Source organism: Diorhabda sublineata, chromosome 2 (assembly GCF_026230105.1).
Source record: "Diorhabda sublineata isolate icDioSubl1.1 chromosome 2, icDioSubl1.1, whole genome shotgun sequence".
Lineage (NCBI taxonomy): Eukaryota > Metazoa > Arthropoda > Insecta > Coleoptera > Chrysomelidae > Diorhabda > Diorhabda sublineata.
This window is the reverse complement of record NC_079475.1, coordinates 33,092,722-33,112,041: the sequence shown is the minus strand read 5'-3', so window position 1 is coordinate 33,112,041 and position 19,320 is coordinate 33,092,722. Positions and strand designations below refer to the sequence as shown.

At 31.5% G+C, this 19,320-nt stretch overlaps 1 protein-coding gene across 2 annotated transcripts in view; it reads right to left on the bottom strand.

Moving 5' to 3' along the window:
* The window catches only part of LOC130452784 (L-lactate dehydrogenase), a 31,983-nt gene extending 27,189 nt beyond the window's left edge, over nucleotides 1–4,794 (bottom strand). The window contains exon 1 of one of the 2 annotated variants that reach the window (XM_056792223.1): nucleotides 4,292–4,794. The gene's annotated coding sequence lies outside the window, so the exon portion shown is untranslated. The remainder of the gene's footprint in view (nucleotides 1–4,291) is intronic. The other variant, XM_056792225.1, reaches the window with a different exon arrangement.
* Nucleotides 4,795–19,320: the final 14,526 nt, after the last annotated feature.

Genomic DNA, 19,320 nt, shown 5'->3' with positions numbered 1-19,320 from the left:
AATGCGTGTAGAACCAAAAGTAACTATACTTCTTAAGTAGATAATTTTCTTCCAGAGTACAATCAGTTCTACTTAAGTATCTTGTTTGGTAACATATATACTACAACATTTATCTAGAAATATTGAGTTGGATTTCGAAACAGAGTGCCCCCGATAGAATGTAGTAGTTTAGTTCATCTTCAGTTTCCGAAGACGATAACTTAGACGATTAGAGGCAACCACACCTCATTTAAATTTATCATCTAGTTTAGGTTTTTATATTGAAATGTACGTACGAAATTTACATATAAAGAGATGGGTAAAGAACAGTTAAGGACTCAATCAACTAAAACTGTAAAAAAATCAGCCATATGAACAGATTGCTTTTATTCTTCTATTTATAATTATTTTTAGATTTCAGAGTTCAAATTTTAGTAATGTTAATAACGGCATTCACTATAAATACCATAGTTTGTATAATAATTCAATCTCTTTCCATATGAACACTGAATTTATTAACCGGAATTGGGCAGTTGTTCAAAAATTACAATAATAAACTTATTATTGGATACAACTAAATATAAATATTCTTCTCGAAATAATTTAACAAATATCTTTTCAATAGCTCGTTATATAAATACATATAGATATAAACACATAATATATAAAATATGCGTGAATATTGGGAATAATAATAATAATATGACAGTGACAGATTAAATAATAAGCTTGATTAAAATCATAAGTGCTACACTTACTATAGATACAACAGATATCATCCACTACTATAAATATTAAACGAAAGATGTTCATTGGATATAGTTTCTGAGGTAGAATTCGGATCTCTATAGAACACAACTGTCTTGATATTGTCAGCCAATAACAGTTTTTCTTCAGACCGTTGGTGTCCAGATGCGATAAGTTTTTGTAAAATTCCGTAAGATGTTTAGTAGAATTGGAGCTCGGAGCTTACAAATATCGTTGTATTATCCAAAACAATTATATTGGGCTATCCATGTACAGAGAAAATGTCGTCCAGTAACTTAATAGGAGAACCAGAACTGGGGACATCATTCAGTATCCTCCAGCTATTTGAATTAATACAAATTATGAAATAGTTACTCTCAAACAGCCCAACATAATCTAAATGTATCCGCTCCCAATTAGCGCCAGGAGCATACCAGAGATGGACGACAACTTTGGAAGAATTATTTCTTTGCATACCATAGTCACCACTGCTTTTGACTGGATGCTCAATATCACGGTCAATTTCTTCCCAATAAACATAACACCGAGCCAGATAGTTCATTTTGGTGATTCCTACATGGGTAGCATGCTACTCAAGCAGTATTTCTGGGCGCTGGTTATTCCTGAACATCATTCCACTGGAGAAACGGAGAATCTTCAGCATTGTTCTGCATTTTTCTCATCACAGTAGATCGGGATATTCCTAAGTTGCCTTCGTTATGGAAGTAGCTGTAATAATGACACTGGAGATTTGGACAATTAACTCAACCTATTAATGACATGACGCTGAGACAAAACCGCGCGCTCTGAAAACATGCACAAGATACATGAAACGGATGTTGCTTTAACCTTGATTGAAAAAGACGCTGGTTATGTGTACGGCTTGTATTTGTTGAAACTAGATCGAATATTAATATGACAGTGACAGAATTAATGATTGATTGATAAGCTTCATTAGAATCAGGACTGCCACAATAACAGTAGATACAACACTGAGTTTAGAAGTATTTGAGTAGATCTTTTGTTTAGAATGGAATGTAGACGGTAATTAGTACTTCAACATATTTATTTGTTCTCTTACTAATATCTTTATTTACTTTCTGAATGAATGAAATAAATTAAGGTAATATCGATATCGAGTTATTTTTATCTAAATTTACTCAAGCGTATAACGTATTCAGCGTCTAGATTCAAAATATTAGTCACTGGAATAATCTAAAACTGCCGGTATTATGTGATAAGTGATAAAAATTACGATTAGATGTAAATATTTTCTAGCAATTGAATAGAATAAATGAATATTACATAAACACTTTTTTGGTTATTATGACACTACATGAATCGAATATATAACTTGCTCTATTTATGAAAATTTATTTATGACCCCCCCCCTTAATTCACCAGATTTTTCTTCCAACGAGGAGGTAATAAAAGCCGTGGAGGTCTGGTTAGTAGAGCAAGAAGAAACATTTTTTTTGCAAGGTCTAGAGACGCTGCAGGTTCGCTGTAATAAATAGTAGGCTAAGAATTTTTCAATATGTCCTCGTATGTGCTAAACTAATGTTTTCTTTTACATCGATTAGCAATAGAAGATTATTACAAAATATATAACTTTGATAGCTTCTGTTTATTATTTTCTTGACTTGCAAGAAGATCAAAATAATGCTAAATCACCTTGGCAAAACTCAGATGAGAATAAATGAAAATAAATACATGGCATATCTACGCTGAGGAAATAAAACGTTTACAATATGATCGCTTTAAAAAATTACTTCGAAAAGAGCGTATTGCAATGTTACTAGGAAAACTATCGGACGAACTGAAAAATATGATGTCTTCCAAATTTCAAAATTTGAAAGACATCATGTTTTTCAAATTTCAAAACCAAAATTAGCAAAACTAATGTTTGGGAAGGCAACCTGCGAAGCAACAGAAAGCGCAAAGATTGTATCTTTCTTTTGAATTCAAATTTGAAATGGAATGTAATGTCCTTTCTGTGCATCTCTGTATTTGTCGTTCGTCAGCTTCGAAGTCATATCAAAGACATTTTAAGGTTATCTATCTTAATAATTAAATATTGAGTTTTCTGCTATTGGGGATAAAATGACCAGAGGAACATATCCCTTTCCTACTTTTTGAGTTTTGGAGGGTAGTATCAGCTGCGATCAGAATCATTGCGATGTTTATTTAATGTTCGTAAATGCCTAGGATAGTTTATCTTAAGGTCAGATTCGGTAATTTTGATCCCTCTGACTCCCATCGATTAGAAAGATCAACAACATTAGACAATGACATACAATCGAGGAAATCTCAAATACCGGTAACCAACCTTGGTCGACCATTTAGGAATATTTGCAGTAGATTAGCAAAATAAACAAACAAGTTTAGGTTCATCATAATCTCTTCGAAAAAATCCAAATGTACACCATACAGAACCGTTTTTGAATCGCTTTTCCAGTGGAGGCATATACTATAATCCGAAACGCAAAAGGCAAATGAATCACAGGAGCACTACGGTCCAGGTTTATATCTGAAAGAGGCAATTCTGTGTGTTTACTACAGTATATATGCAGTATTGTTCATTTTGAAATGCTGAATCCTGGAATAAGTATTAATGCAGATATTTATTTTTAACAATTCGATCGAGTTAATCAATCTTCAATTGAAAAGTATCTGGCGATTGTTGAGAAGAAAGGTATTATTTGACAACCCAACAATGCAAGACCGCACTGAGCAAGGTGAACCATAGAAGAACATTAATGAGTTGGAGTGGGAGTTACGGCCTGAATCATCACATGATTTTGCACCTCTGGAGTTCTAACATTCTGACCGCTACAACATTTTTTAGTACCAAAAAATTTGGAAATAGATATGAATGATAAGCCTATTGATTTATTACAGGTAGGCATTTCAAATTTGCAAAACTTCGCGCCGGTTATTTACCTAGTTTCGAATAACTTTAGTTCAACAAAGTAGTTTATGAAATATCTTGCCTCTTACTTAACTCCAGAAAATGTAAGTTCTCCTGTTGGTCGTACCACCTGTTTCATAATATTCTACCGAGTAGTTCACAAAAATCAATATATTTTTTCATTAATTTCAAATGGGCTTACAACTTTCAACAATGAATTAAACAGCTAACCAAAGAACTATCGACATAATGTTTAATCTGCGTTTAGCAGATCGAGAGGAAATAAATATCAGTAATTAAATACAAAATGAATGTTTGAAATAAAGCTTGGTCGGGAATAATAACCCCCTACATTCGAGATAAATGGCTGGGTCCTATGTATTTATTATTAAAATGGATTGAATTTTCGAAATCTACAACTGTATTATGTAGGAGGAATTAACAACATACCAATCCATATGCTTCTTCTAAAGTACAAATAGAATTAGTTGCTTGACAAAAAAAATTTAAGAATAAAATTCCTCCTTCAAAACTGTAGTATGTAGTCTCAGTATAAACTGCGTATTTTGTGAAATTGTCACAATCAAATGCTTTGGAATAATCAATTTTTACAATGTATTTGGTTATTTCGTGGATAATAAACGTAATACTTACCATATAAATACTTTGTGATTACTTTTGTCACTTTTCTGTTTGTTTATTCACTTTGTCTGTTTGTAATATTTCTATTTATTTCCAACTGAACAATGAAATTTCTTGGTAATAAGCCGAATCAAAGCGAATAAATTTAATTAAAACAAATATATAGAGTTTAGAATTTACAATTATTCATAATTCCTAAGTCTATAGTAGGTCTTAACTTTAATCAACTAATGACCGATGAATAGCAATAATGCAGCCGTACTTTTTTTTATCCGCCTCAATTTTCACTTAATCTACTAGTAACTGTTCAAAGTGCCATTTTCACTTCTACAATTCCAATACAATACTATAGTTGCCGAGCTAAACACACAACGATAAACCCCACCCATAAGTATCCCATCCCAAGCTCTAGGGAAGAAACAAATCTTATAGGAGCACAAAATCAAATCACAAACAAACAAAATCAAAACTTCTTTAAACCTTCCTTTCTATTGTATTAGTTTTCTAAACATATTGATACTAAAATGGACTAAAAATGGTATAAAAACAAATATTCTGCCATCTATGAGCTTATTCTGTGAACTTCTTGAAGTGTTTCGCAGGATTCGTTAGAGTTATTGCGAGCTCATAGTAAGTGGCGACATCTTATCAAATAGTAATCACTGTTTAAGGAATTTATATGAGCTTCTAAAAATTCTGTAGTCCTGATCTTTCGAATTCGCTGGGAAGCAGCCTGTTGATGGCTTCGCGATCTTAGCACCCCATGTGTGGAATTTCGAGTGACAAAGGTCAGAATTTGGTCATAAATTTTTTATTAACAGTTAATGTTTTTAAAGTCATTGAAAAATTTTTGCACCTCATTAATGAAAAAATAAAAAATTCCACCTGTGCACGATCGAGAAGCATTTGGTGATAATTGGTGAGCTAAAATAGATATTTGGTCAATATTATAAATTATATTATAAATGAGTTAGTTATCACTATTGTAACGCTAATGCTTTGGGATGGTGGATTGTATCAGAACGAGACAGTGTGGAGGTTATATTTTTTTATAATTTTTATAAGAAAAAAACTTAGACTTATTCTTTTATCAAATATATAATAGTGAAGAGTGACATAGGATGTTTTTTAAAGTTCGTGAAGTACAAAGAGCACGCATGGGATTTGGGGGATACCCAGGCCATATTATTGTTTTCTGCAGAAGCAATATACAATGAAACTTTCATTATAACTTATCAACTAAAGAAGTACGTATCACACATGATTCTACGATTACACCGATTGCTGCGATTATTATTCTAATAGATAGAGCTGTGAAAAAACAACCAATAAAAAGTAAAAAGGAAAAGAACCGAAGATAGATAGAAAAAATAGTGTAAGTATTATATTAGACTATAAATAAAAATGTTTGAGTTGAAAAACTTAAATTATAATAAATATTTCCAGTTTAAAAAATACGTATATAAAATTATTATAAAATGAGCTAGTTAGCTATCATCCCCCAAATCCTATGCATCCACTTTGACCTTCACGTAATATCCTATTTCTTTCTTCTTTTTTATATATTTGAAAGTAGTACATGTTTCCTCCACTCCGACTAGTTCATAGTAAAGAACTGTGATTAAATGGTCATTTCCCTGATTACGTTACGACTGACAACTTATTTACTTTTTTTAATATTGACCAAACATTTATGTGTTGTCCAATTATCACCGAATGTTTCTCGATGGCGCACAGGTGAAATTTTTAATTTTTTTCGCGAATAATTGCCAAAATTTGTCAATGCCCTTGAAAAACTTTAACCCTCTATAAAGCATTTTCTAATGATGACCAATTAATAACTCCAACTGACCTTTTGTGACCAATTTCTGACCATTTAGATAGTATTATTGTTTAATCGAGATTTTGCACATGGTGTCCTAAGATCGCGAATCGTGGTTAATAGTTTGGTATTTATTAACTATTTTTTGGGTTCACAATTATTTGCTTGGAGTCATTTGCTTTAATAGGATTGTAAGATGTCAAAACTTTGGTTATAATTTCACATTGAAACGCGGTTTTAATTTTGGTGATCATTTACTATTTTTGGCTGTTACATTTCATTGTATCTGGTGGTAAGGTAAACATAAGCCCTAATAATTATGTTGTAGGTGAGTGTAATAGAATGAAAATTGCACCCGGTCTCTTCTGTTACCATATTTCTGAAACAAAATATGCCTTTCTATCGCGTATTTTTAAAGATTTTTCCCCTTTCAACATATTGACATTCATTTTTTCAGATAACCTCAATTTAAATGTTTGCTTCCATGTAATGCAGAAGTGAAACCCCTAATATGACGAGAGTATATATGTTTGGAGGGACGATTCACTGTAGATGATTTGATTTACTTAGTGGACTGTATTTTTTGTGTTTGTTGATGTGATATTATGATTGACTGAATAAATATGATAACTTCACTTTATTTTCTTCCTATACATTCTAGAATTTCTCTTTTAAAACTGCTTTCTTTATACCCGTGTCATAATAAAAAATATAATTTTACACAAATCCTATTTATTAATTGTAATTTTGTAATAAATATGGCTTTGTTATATCTGTAAAAATTTTATATAGGCTGCTAAATACATCATTTTCACAAAATGAATATTTAACAATTTTGGTATTTCCAATGAAGCGAACGACAACTCATAATATTTTACAGGAAATTGTACTTTTGGATTATGATCCTATAAGGAAGAGGATATTATAAGCAAAAACACTTTTTAAAAAGTTATGTTTTCATATTGTCTGTCCTCTGTCCTTTTGAGAATTATTGTTTGATTTAATTTTAGTGTCAATATAAACTCCATCCCTTTTCTTTAGAAATGGAACAAATTGTTCATCCACGCACATTTATTCATAAAACGAGCAATTTGATACGAAACCATTAAAAACATTCCTGGTTAGAGCGATATGTTATAAAGTTTAATTTTAAGAGGCGAATAGATTTTTCACGGTTACATCCTTTCAAAGACCTAATTATGTTAACGGAACTTGTGTAAATTATGAAATATATGTTAAGCGTGGCTGGGTTATTGGAGTAGACTCTACTTTTCGTGTATCCCTACATAAAAAAATCGGGTGGTGTTGGGTCCGGAGTTCTAGGCGGCCATGCAATGTCACCTCAGTTTCCCAGTAAACATCTGGTTTATGACCGATAAAGATGAATTAGAAGTATGACATGTCGAGCCATCTTGTTGAAACCATGTCGTACGATTATAGGCTTCAACTTGCAGTTGCTGAAAGAAAAAATCCCTTATCCCCATGGTTATCTATCGTTCAGAATTTACAGTGACAGATTGTCCCTGTTGATTTTGAAAGAAATAGGGTCCGACAATTCTGTGCGCTGATATGGACACTTGAACGGTTACTTTCGGTGAATGCAGAGGATTTTGATGTTTTGCACGTAGTTACTCTGCAGCCCAGTAACGGCAGTTCTGTCTATTGACATGCCCTTTTAAGTGAAAATGGGCTTCGTCGGAGAACAGAATATTGTTGAAACTCTGAGAGCGTTCCAACATTATTCTAACAAAAGCTCGTCTTATAATTAAATCATTTGGCTCTAATTTCTGCACAATTTGAATTTTGGTTTAATTGGTATATAGCTATCTAATGGCACTTGTCGTAATTCAATGGAATGGAAACTTTAAAAGGTAGCATGTGGGTTCATCTATTATTAGGTAGCCATGAAGTGTGTTTTAGTTATTACTGAAGAATTAACTGTAGCTGGACACGAGTTTATAGATAGAAGTTGTCTATTACTAGATAATTTAGTAAGTTTCTACCATACTCTAGACTTATTGCAATAGCATGTATAAAACAGAAGCGCACAGTAAATCAATGAGTTGAATTTTGAAGATATGCGGCGATCAGTGATCCGGGCGGTAAACTTCTATCAGTGTTTCTGGTGTAGTAAGTGTAATAAAATTTTTCTTCTTCTATTGCTCTTCTATTGTTCTGTTGACAGCAAACTTACAATAACAAATTAAGTCGTTTGCAATTTTTATTGAATATCACGTAGTAGCTTATTTTACAGTAATCTACAAGATGAAAAACAATCATTGATCTCTTTCAAGTTTTTCCTTATGCCAATAATATAATCTTTGATAGTATGTAGTACAAATGTTTATTTAATTATTCATTAGTTCTCCAAGAAATGTTTGATTGTGCTTTAATACCCTCTGTAAGTATTTTCAATAAATAATTAGAAAGTATCATAATTTTCTTTAGAATTTTTTTATTTCACAGCATTATCTTCAAGTCATCTACTCAAACTCGAATTTTTTGCATCAAGTCGTGGAACACCCTGTGTAACAGAATGATTAGCATGTTACTAAATAGGAGACTATACTCCATTTGAGTGATGTAATGGGCAAGCTATATCTTATTCATGCATATAATTTACAAAAAATAGCATTTTCATGAAACAACCTTTTTTCAGAAACGATTTGTATTGGATGTAAGTGATAGTTACATTCAATAGCGTTCCAATATCGTAAGTTATTTTGCATCGTTGTGTCAATACTAAAATAATCCAATATAAAAAATCAATAAATGCTCAGCAAATTATAAATATTCAATAGATTTCAAGCAAAAATATATTTCAGTTCTTCTCATGGAGTTTGAATATTTGACGTGGTTTTTGTATGACTGTTGATGATGTTGATGAAGATTCTGTAGTTAGGAATATTTACCGTTAATATACGTTTGTTATCAATTCAACGTTCCAAAATTATCAGACAATGGTGTTTAAAATGTGGCGTCACTAATAACTTTAAACTGTATCCAATGAATCGTTTGTGTGGGATAGTGACCATTTTCTTGATACCTATAGTTTATATATCACCCTAACTGTTCATAAAGATGTAAAACTGCCCGCCTGCAAAAAAGATACCGAATGTAACATTGTCGCGAAATGCAGAGGCGGCGCAACCCTTTTTTCCGAAATGTTTTGTTGGATTAAATAGAAAGATAATAATAGTAAATACAAGAAAAATGGTATATAACAATTATATAGTCAATTATTAAATATTGATGTGTAATCTTTAGAGATATGCTTATACAAAAATTGATAGAGAAAATTTCAATGAACAAAAAATCATCCACGTTAAGATTAATAGTACTGAACGGCAAAAAGATGGGTAGTACAGTAGTAAAACAATGTAGAAATATGAAATGGAAAAGTTCAGATACTTGGGAATCACTTTTAGCGATAATAAAGGAAAAATATAATGGCAGCTAATAGGTAGTACCATATCAAAACATTAAGAGTCACTAAATTTGATATTTATACGACACTGATTTAATTGATAATGATAATAAAAAAATTTGAGGAGGAACTAAGAATAGAGGCAGGAAGAATTACGAGAGGAAAAATAAAAGTTGATAATAACGAACATAGTTAACGTATTATTAGATACTCAGAAAAAGAAAGGTGTAAATATAGTGAAAAAATTAAGAGACAAAAAAAAATGAATCGGCCATATATGGGACAGAGTTGTGAGGCCGTTTGATCAATACTGCAGTGTGTGTAAGGAAGGTCCAGACCTAAGAGGCCGAAAAAAGTAAATCTAGAAAGCATTGAAACGGCGTAATTCCTGAAAGAGAATGACTAATAGAAGTGTTTTAAGGAATAGTAGGTAAGCGTTGTAGTTGATAATAAATTTCTCTTATATAAAATCCAAATTATTCTACAGTTTTTGACGAGGACTACAACAGAAAAATTAAACTTTGTGGAACAAGGTTGGCTTCAATATTTCAAACCAGAATATTTCACACTATATTTTTATTGATAAGTGTACATTTTTGCTTAATGAGCATATTAACAAGGGATATTGTCACTACTGGTGGATTGAAAATTCACGATTTTTGCGAAAAGTCATCTACAGTATCCAGAAAAAAAACCTTGAGGTTTAATGAAACTGGTGAACTCTACTTAAATGTGATTCAAGAAATAATGAACTTTTAGTAACATTCGAGGTCTCCTCGAAAGAGTGTGGCGACAGCAATGCAAGATATGGGTTTAAGAGTATTGTCGAATGCTGATTTAGGGATGGTGAGACAGTCATATCAATCTTCAACTCTATCTAGAATAAGTGATAAGTAAATGCAATACCAATACTATGTCATTCTTGGTCTTGATCTTTGTATATGTGGATTAGAGCTTGGTTTTATAGCGTAGGTGGTATTGGTCTTGATCTAGCAGGGTCCAGTCTAAGTCATGGTTTTGCACTTTTGAAAGACTTCGCACAGTTTTGTAAAATTCTAATGGCTATTTTTTTTAACAAAAATTGAAAATGGTTTGCCATGTGAATCAAAGTAAATGAAGAATTGAGAAATAGGGTATTGAGTGTTGGTATTAATAATATGATACGTTTCTATAATTTTAAAAAGCCAGAAAACGAGACAAATGCAGGTAAACTGTTATGAAGGAGTCTAGTTTTTTTAAATATCTGTAAAAATATCATAGGTCACTTTTATAAAGATTTAAAAAACTATTTTAACAGTAAGATAGTTTCCACAAATGAAGTTTGCCTTTAGGTTCAGTTTTCGGGTTCCATGTCAAAGTGGAATTTTAGTCAAAGCTGTTCCATTCAGTTTCTTCCTTATAGTTTTCAGAATTCTATGTAACTATTCATCTCTAACCTCTTCTGTATGAAGAGCTTAGAAGATGCTTCAATTTATCCACAGCCCGAATTGTCTAGCGTAAGGTCAGACGCAGTGAATACGTGCAAGGCAGCACAGCGCAAGGGAAGCCATGTCGAGAAAACTGTGTGGCGCAGTTACCTCCGCATATTGAGATACAGTTTTCGTTACCAGTTCACTGCTGCATTTCGATGAAGGTGGACGTGTTTTCTCCTCTTTAAATTTTTCCTGACATAGATCACTTAAATTTGAGCTCTGAGTCGAATTATGATGACGAGGTCTTGACAATACTTCTACTGTACCAGAAGTGAATTTATGAACTCACGGGGAATATGCGCTGACGGGGCAACTCTCGAATGAACATAGGTTTCGTTGAGTCCAGTAACATTTTATTATATCAACTTCTGGTTGGATTTGAAAAACAATATTAATTTCCAGTATGAGAGAGAAATGAAATCATAAAAAAAGTAAGTGAAAATAAATTCTGAAAGAGTTAGTCAACAGTATTAGTTATAAACTATATTTAAATAAAATTTGGAGGTACTTACTGTTCTTTAAATCAAGTTTGGATGCAATCGTTGTCTAAATTTATTATTTTAATTAAATTTTCATATAGTTCGGGTTAGTAGTATTATATAACACTGGGTGGTTTCGCACTAGTTCCATTTTTCTATTTTTTCTAAACACCTGTAGGCAATTGTGCGAGTGTGACATTCACGAGTGCCACATTGGCCACGTCTGGCGCAGTACTGCCCTGTCCTGCTTTATCTCTCAATTCACGCGGTCCCATTAGACGTGTTGACTACGTCTCAACTTGTGCCTGGCCTAAGTCTTGCTTTGCACGTTTTGGTCTCGGCCTTACGGACGCAGGTTTTATGCATGATAATGCCACCTTCCTTGGTTGCTGGTTAATAGGCGTTATTGAAGCCAAAACGTAGCATTGCTCACTTTCCATCACTGATAATAAACTTCCAACAACAGGAAAACATTTGTCATCTAGTGGTTAGTTAGTGAACCAAGTAACAAATAGAAAAATTGGAACAAACATCAAACAAGATGTTCATAATTTGACTGTGAGAAGTGTATTAATTGATATTGCGGTCAATATTATTATTTTGGTTTGTACCCCGTCACTGTAAAAAGTTTTTCAAACCCACAGCTCCACCTCGTCTCCTGTCATTAAATTAAGATAAAAGTAAAGGAAAAAACTTGACATAATTAACGTATCTTCTCCACCAGTTAATTCCGTAATTAATATTGTCAGAATAAGAAATGCGAAATATTTTATATAAGAAAGCGACCACGCTACATCACAACGTATAATGTTTGTTAGAGATAAACCAGTGAGCATTCTTTAGCGAGGTTTGCGTTCACGTCGATAGCGTTTACGAGTATAGTAACACTAAATTTCTGGCAAGCAGACATTGTTAATTGAATTTATCGTATTCGTTAAACTGCAATTAATACAAATGGGTAATGCCATGAAATACATTATAACATAAATTACCAATAAATCTCTAAAATAATTAGAAAGGAGCGAAAGTTTGTTACGGTTTTAATGAGCAAAATTAGTTTTCAAACTAATTGTGATTAGCCTAGAGCACAAACAACTTGTCTATTATAATGCGAGCTTAATCAAATGTAGTGATTAAAAAAAATCCACCTAATTAAGGATTTTACTTTCGAAATTTTATTTTTGAAAAACTTTATTCGCAAAAATAAAAATCAACATTTGCAGATATTGATTAATTAAATGAATTTCAATAATTGAGCTCATTATATGAATGAATCTCATTAAAATGGTATTTTGCAACAACTTTATTACCTATTCTCAATCAATGATAAACTTTTTTAAAATTATTAATATTACTTCGTTTATCTCAATATATTCTAAATGAAAATATATTAATTTTATTTGGAATATTCCAAAAAATATGTGATTCACATCTGCGGCAATGATTTGTGAATAAATAGTGAAACGAATAGTTCAGTTTAATGTCAACGACAATTTACGATTATAAGGATTATTTAGATTCACTTAATTACATTACACTTGCAAATTTACCATAGGTGTTCGATGAAGACGCTACAAATCTTTTTAATGTTTTCTTTCACCTCTTTAACATATAAGTTTCTCATCTTTTTCTCGACAATTGAAGTTAAATCAAACAAAACTTCATCAACTTCGAATCGATTCTACAAATATGTCAAAAGACTTTATTTTTTGAAGAATATATTTCAGTGTTTATTTGTTAATTAACATTCAGCAAGGTTCTAGAGAAATAGATAAACTCATTACCTTCCTGATTATGAATATAAATATAATAAATATAAATATATAAATAAATATGTTGAAACAAGTCAATTTCTGTGGTTCTATCACAAACTAGATTATTGTTTCTAAAAGGAGTTTTGACGTCTCGCTAGGGAAGGAAGCAAAAAATGATGATATCTTACAATCCCCCCTTCCCATTTCTCTCATTGTCCTACCATTGTCCTTTCCATAATAAAAATATAGTTATTCTTAATAGCTACAATTGAACCATAATAAAAAAATTATTGATTTTTGACAAAGACATGCATGAAAGTAGCAAAAAAATAAAATCATCTTGACTTTTTTAGTTCAATATTTATGTGTAGTAGAAAATATTAGTTGCTTACATTTTGTTAAAGCGTTAAAATAACTTAATACTTACCAGGATGTATTGATATCTACTGAGCTTAGACCAGTTCCATGCATAAACAAAATATTGCGTTACCATAGCAACGAACAATAACTTATTAGAAGTAGCAGTGTAAAGTTTGACGTCAAAAAAGTAAATGAGATTTACGCAATAAATTAAAAGAAAAAAGATGTCCACCAAAATTGTGCAAATCGAAAAATTGGAGTATCGAGCCATTATCAAGTACCTGGATTTAAAAGGGTTGAGAGTTGAGCAGATTTACGAAGATATGCTTAAAACCCTTGGGGATCAATGTCCTAAACGCATATCTGAAGTACTGAATATTTCTTACGAACGCGTTGATCATATTGTTTGGACATAAGAAAAATTTCTGAAAAATGGATCCCCAAATGTTTGAACGTTGACCAAAAGCGTGCAAGGGTAGAAACATCGCGTTCGATCTGTGCTCGATTTGAAAACGATGTAGACTTCTTAATCCTAATTGTTACTACAGAAACAAAGCAACAATCGATGGAATGGCGACACTCTGGTTCTCCAAGACCTAAGAAGTTTCTTGTCCAAAAATCTGCTGGAAAAGTTCTTGCTTCAGTTTTCCGGGATTGCCATGGAGTAATCATGATTGATTTTTTAGATAAGGGTAGATCAATAACTGGAGATTACTATTGGACATTACTGACTAATCTACGGGTAAAAATTAAAGAGAAAAGCTATCCAATAATGTTTTGTTTTTGCAGGAAAACGTTCCTGCACACAAATCTCATGTTGCTATGCAAAAAATTCGTGATTTAGGGTTTGCATTACTAGAACACCCACTTATTCACCAGATTTTGCTCCGTCCGACTATCATCTCTTTCCTCAACTTAAAAAGAGTTTAAAAGGTCGTAAATTTTCTTCCAACGAGCTGTTAATAAAAGGTCTGGTGTTCAGAGCAAGAAGAAACATTTTTTTTGAAAGGTCTAGAGACTTTGCAGGTTCGCTGTAATAAATGTATCCAATTAAGAGGAGAATATGTTGAATAATAAAATATTTTGTCATTGAAATTTTGTTTGTTTCTATAGTAGACTAAGAATTTTTCAATATATCCTCGTATGTCATTTATCAATTACGATCGTCGTCAACTATTAAGGATTTTTGGCGTATCGCCCATATTTAGATTTTTTATGACACAAATACACATTTTTTAATCCAGCACCGTCATATTCTATGCTTTTTTTAATATCTTAATCGGTGGATACAGAAATAATTATAATTATTATATTTCTATTTCCATTTTGATTTTTTGACATGAATACTGAAAGAAAAAGTAATTTTACTTTATATAAGTAGTCATCTAGTCAAATGTACTGTAAGATATCTCTTTGTTAAAAAATTAAAATCGTATGTACTAAGAATAATACTGTCTCTTATATCAAGCACGCAAATTGATAGCTGAGACTATTTTTTCAGTGCGTTTATTTCACCATAATATTAACAAATAATAGAAAATATATGAAACATTATCCTTTTTAATACTGAAGTCTATTTGTCGAAGAAAAATAGTAAACCAATACAATGATCATTGCGTGATCAGCACGTGAACATAACGAGCGAAATTGGTCCAAATCAATGGTAACATGATATACCACAAATAAAATGCCGCGTGGGAGGAGCGAGCCCAACATCGCTACAGAAACCGTTAGATTGTTACATAATTTTATTTCTGTTACAGAAAGATGATGTTGTTGACATTAGCTATACTGGGTTCATTTTAACTCCAGATGCAAGAAAATAATGACAAGACTGTTTGTTGATGACGCTATTTATGAAACGACCGATTTTTCGGTAGTGTATTGAAGTGTCTACTGAAATAAAACAATCAAATTTGCTGACTTTAAAAATATTTTTCTGGAAGTTATTAAAGAATTATATTTGATAAGTGGAAAAAGTGTATTCATATATCCAGGAGAAGGCGGAAACCAAAATGTGGAACATAGACATAGGCATTGATGTGCAAGTTGAGCCCCCGATTATAAATATTGACGACAGTGGAAGATCAATGATGTCTGATGTTGAATAAGAAAATGTGTTTATTGAGGTAGAAAATGATGATGATTTTTTAATATTCCAATACACATATTTTCTACCGATTTTTGTATTCGGTGTTACCAATAAGACGCTATATATAATCAATAAAAAACGGAAAAATTCGTATATCTTTATATCTATTCTAAACGTATACCGAAAAATATTTCTTAAGTATGGTCCTTTTACATGCTCGACTTTGGCATTTTTAACCTGGTGCTCTATGCGTGATTATGTTTTGGTTTACTATTTTTCGATAACAGACTTTAGCTAGAATGCCGATTTCATTATTAATATATTTGTTTATCATAAATATTGATTTTAAAAATAGCACATACTAGCTGCCAGCTCTGCCAACAGGCTGAAATTTCTTTATAGGACTTCAACGTATAATGAAAATATGATTGTCTTAATAAGAATAGTTTGAGCTTATTATTGATTGACAAATTACTTGTGTATGAACCGTTACTTTATTTCAACACCCTCTCAAAGTTTTTCACATGATGATATAATTTGAAGGTGTGAATCGTTTATAGTACTTGAGCCGGAGGCTGTTTGTATGGTAAAATACAATCTGATTCGTGTCTAAAAAGATATACAGTCATTCGAAACAAAAACTTCTTGTCATCCATTTGAGATATTAAACTTTTATAATTCTTAGCGCGGTTATGTGGGCAGACTTTGAAAGAGTTTCTCTTCAAATGGAAATACCTTGAATTACACATACTCTGCTTTTTAATACAAAGGATCGTCAAAATTAATGGTCTATTAAGACGACCGGCACAAAAGAAAACAGTAGTTAGAATATTTATTTAAACCAGTCGTTAAATGTATTAAATAGGAAATAATTTAGTCTGGCGATCCGAAAGAATCTTAAAAGAATTTAAAATAAATGTAAAATAGTGTTAATGTTCTCATATATTATTTTGTTTGAATATAAAATGTTATAATCAACCAACAAACGCAAAAAATTGAAACATTAACAAAATTTGAGTATGCCAGAGTATTTTAGTTACCTTCTAGGGAAACTGGAATTTTTGTTTCTTATTCTGTATATGATATCTCAAACCTAGAGCTCGGCCATATTATCATTTGAGGATGATACTACTAGAAATGCTGATGATGAAGAAACAATAAAATTTTATCCATCCGTACTTAGAATGGATTAGCATTTAAATCAAAAAGTAGTAGTAAATAAAGTTGATATGCAAATGTTAACTTCAGGAATTGATGATATATTTTAGCTAAAATGTTCACTTTAAAATATAAAAACGAGAGAAGCGGGTATGAAGTCCTCCAAGAGGTCAGTTTACGAAGTGTGAGAAAAAAATACAGTGAATGGAAGTTTCTCATAACCTCATTTGCTGGGACCAGCAATGATGAGTTCTAGCAACGCAATAAGTTTTCAGATCTTGCAGAACTTCAAATTCAGATGCACACAATCAGTTTACAAGAAAACATTACTTCTCATTATACTGGTTATAAGCTAAAATATATTGCAGCTCTGATTTTCAACACAGGTATCGTGGATCACATTCAATAAAATACTCAGTAATTCCAATCCATAACCATTTCTAATTTTTATCAAAGATTGGACAACAGGATAGGTTTATGAAATTTGGTTGTTCAATGAATCAAAAATATTCACGGTTATCGATATTATCCTCATATTCTGAAGCAGTGTATATCGCTTGTAGCTTTGTAGTTTAATAACTTATAGCTAATCCATCGAAATTTACAAGTGATTCAGTGAAATCTTTTATCCTTTATCAAACAATGTTGTGGTATTAAAAAAAAATTTGCAGATACTTTTTGATGCTGCCGATGAATTTTTGAGTAGTACTTCTCTAGAAAGTATTATCGTGGTTATCGGGCGTATAAAGAAAACCAAGAACAGCAATCCTTCTGGTGAAAGTTATTGTGTTAGTGAAGAGCAATACAAAATGGCAAGCGAAATACATTTCTCTTTTGATGGAAAAAGTTTTATAAACTATGGCTCCGAACGTTTCCGAAAACTTGAGGGTACGTGCCTGAAAGAGTGGCATAGTTCCTCTACATATTGATACAAACTTATCCTCATTTCTATAGTGACAACTTCTAAAAAAACAATATTATTTCTTTACGGCGAATTAGAGGTTTGCAGAAGCTCGAACTTTCTGGAAAGTGAGATAGTTTATATAAGCGAGTTTCCAACACAAGGAGAGTCAGTAAATGATTTCATAGTAAACATATCGAGATAGTAACAAGTAAACCATGAATTTAAATAAATTAGATAGATAAGTGTTTAGTAATAAGTGTTGGTGCATAGTTTAGTGAATAGTGAATAGTTTAGTGTATTTAATGTTAATGCTTTAAAAATTCTCACGGAACACCTAATCAATATCAAGAAAACTATCAAAACTCGTAGGAAGAAAGCCTGACAGCAGATAAAAAATGGCAAAAGGGCGCATTGCATTGTTGTATTCCGGTACAAAGTTCAGTGGTACCCTGAATAAATAAAGGTTTTTACCAATGAAAAGGCAACAATAAAAACAATGCAGGAAACCTGCAGATGGCGAATTTTTAAATAACCAATCGAGTAATATTGCCTCGATATATGAGATTTTTGACCTCACTCAAATTTCAAAGTCAAAAATAGTCTCCGCGATTTTATTGATAGAACCTTCAGGCGTACGAATATTTACAAAAATCAAAAACAGCATCGATAAAATCATAAACTCAAAAATATGTTTCGTTAAATCTGGAGGAAATTATGGTTAAAGGTTTTAAGCAAATACTTTTTTTCGATTTCTTTGAAAATAAATAAAAATGTTTTCTATAAGCACAATGATTGTTCTAAAATAAAAACAGTAATATGTGAGGGCTTCGATTTATTTCTTACATTTATATTTTGTCTTATTGAAATTTGATATCTTCCTCTTTTGGTTCATAGGTAAATATGAAGGAAGGCGTTTTTTATTTATTTTTGATTTATTAACAATAATTCCGACGTTGAATAATTCATATTACTCTTTGATTATTTATATTCATATTTATAAATGGCTGAGGTGACCAGTGATTAATTTGTAGCGAATCTTGCCGTTAACATAACGATAAAATATTAATCTCTAGTACATAGGCGTAACCATTTTTAATTGAAGTACGCCCATTGGATACTGATTATTTTTTATAATAATTTTAAACAAACAATATTCATAAATTCATAAATTGAAAAATGGAAATGCGTTAGAGTTTGAATGAATATATGTCGAATAGACATATTTCATTAGCGTTTATATGGGAAAATTCAACATTTTCAATAATACTCTAATAACTGAAAAATGAACTTGAATATCACTATAGATTAATTTGATTAGAATTTGGTCAATAAGAAAATAGAATTAACTGGATTGTGTATTGGATCATAATCAGAAATTATTATTCAAGATCTTAAGCATAACTGAAATAAGACATTGGCTGACAGGCCATATATATATATATATATATATATATATATATATATATATATATATATATATATATATATATATATATTCATAATGCCCACTCAAATACAAAATGATCGATTTATTACAAAAAAGTCATTCAAGAACCGTATAAATGATCGTCTT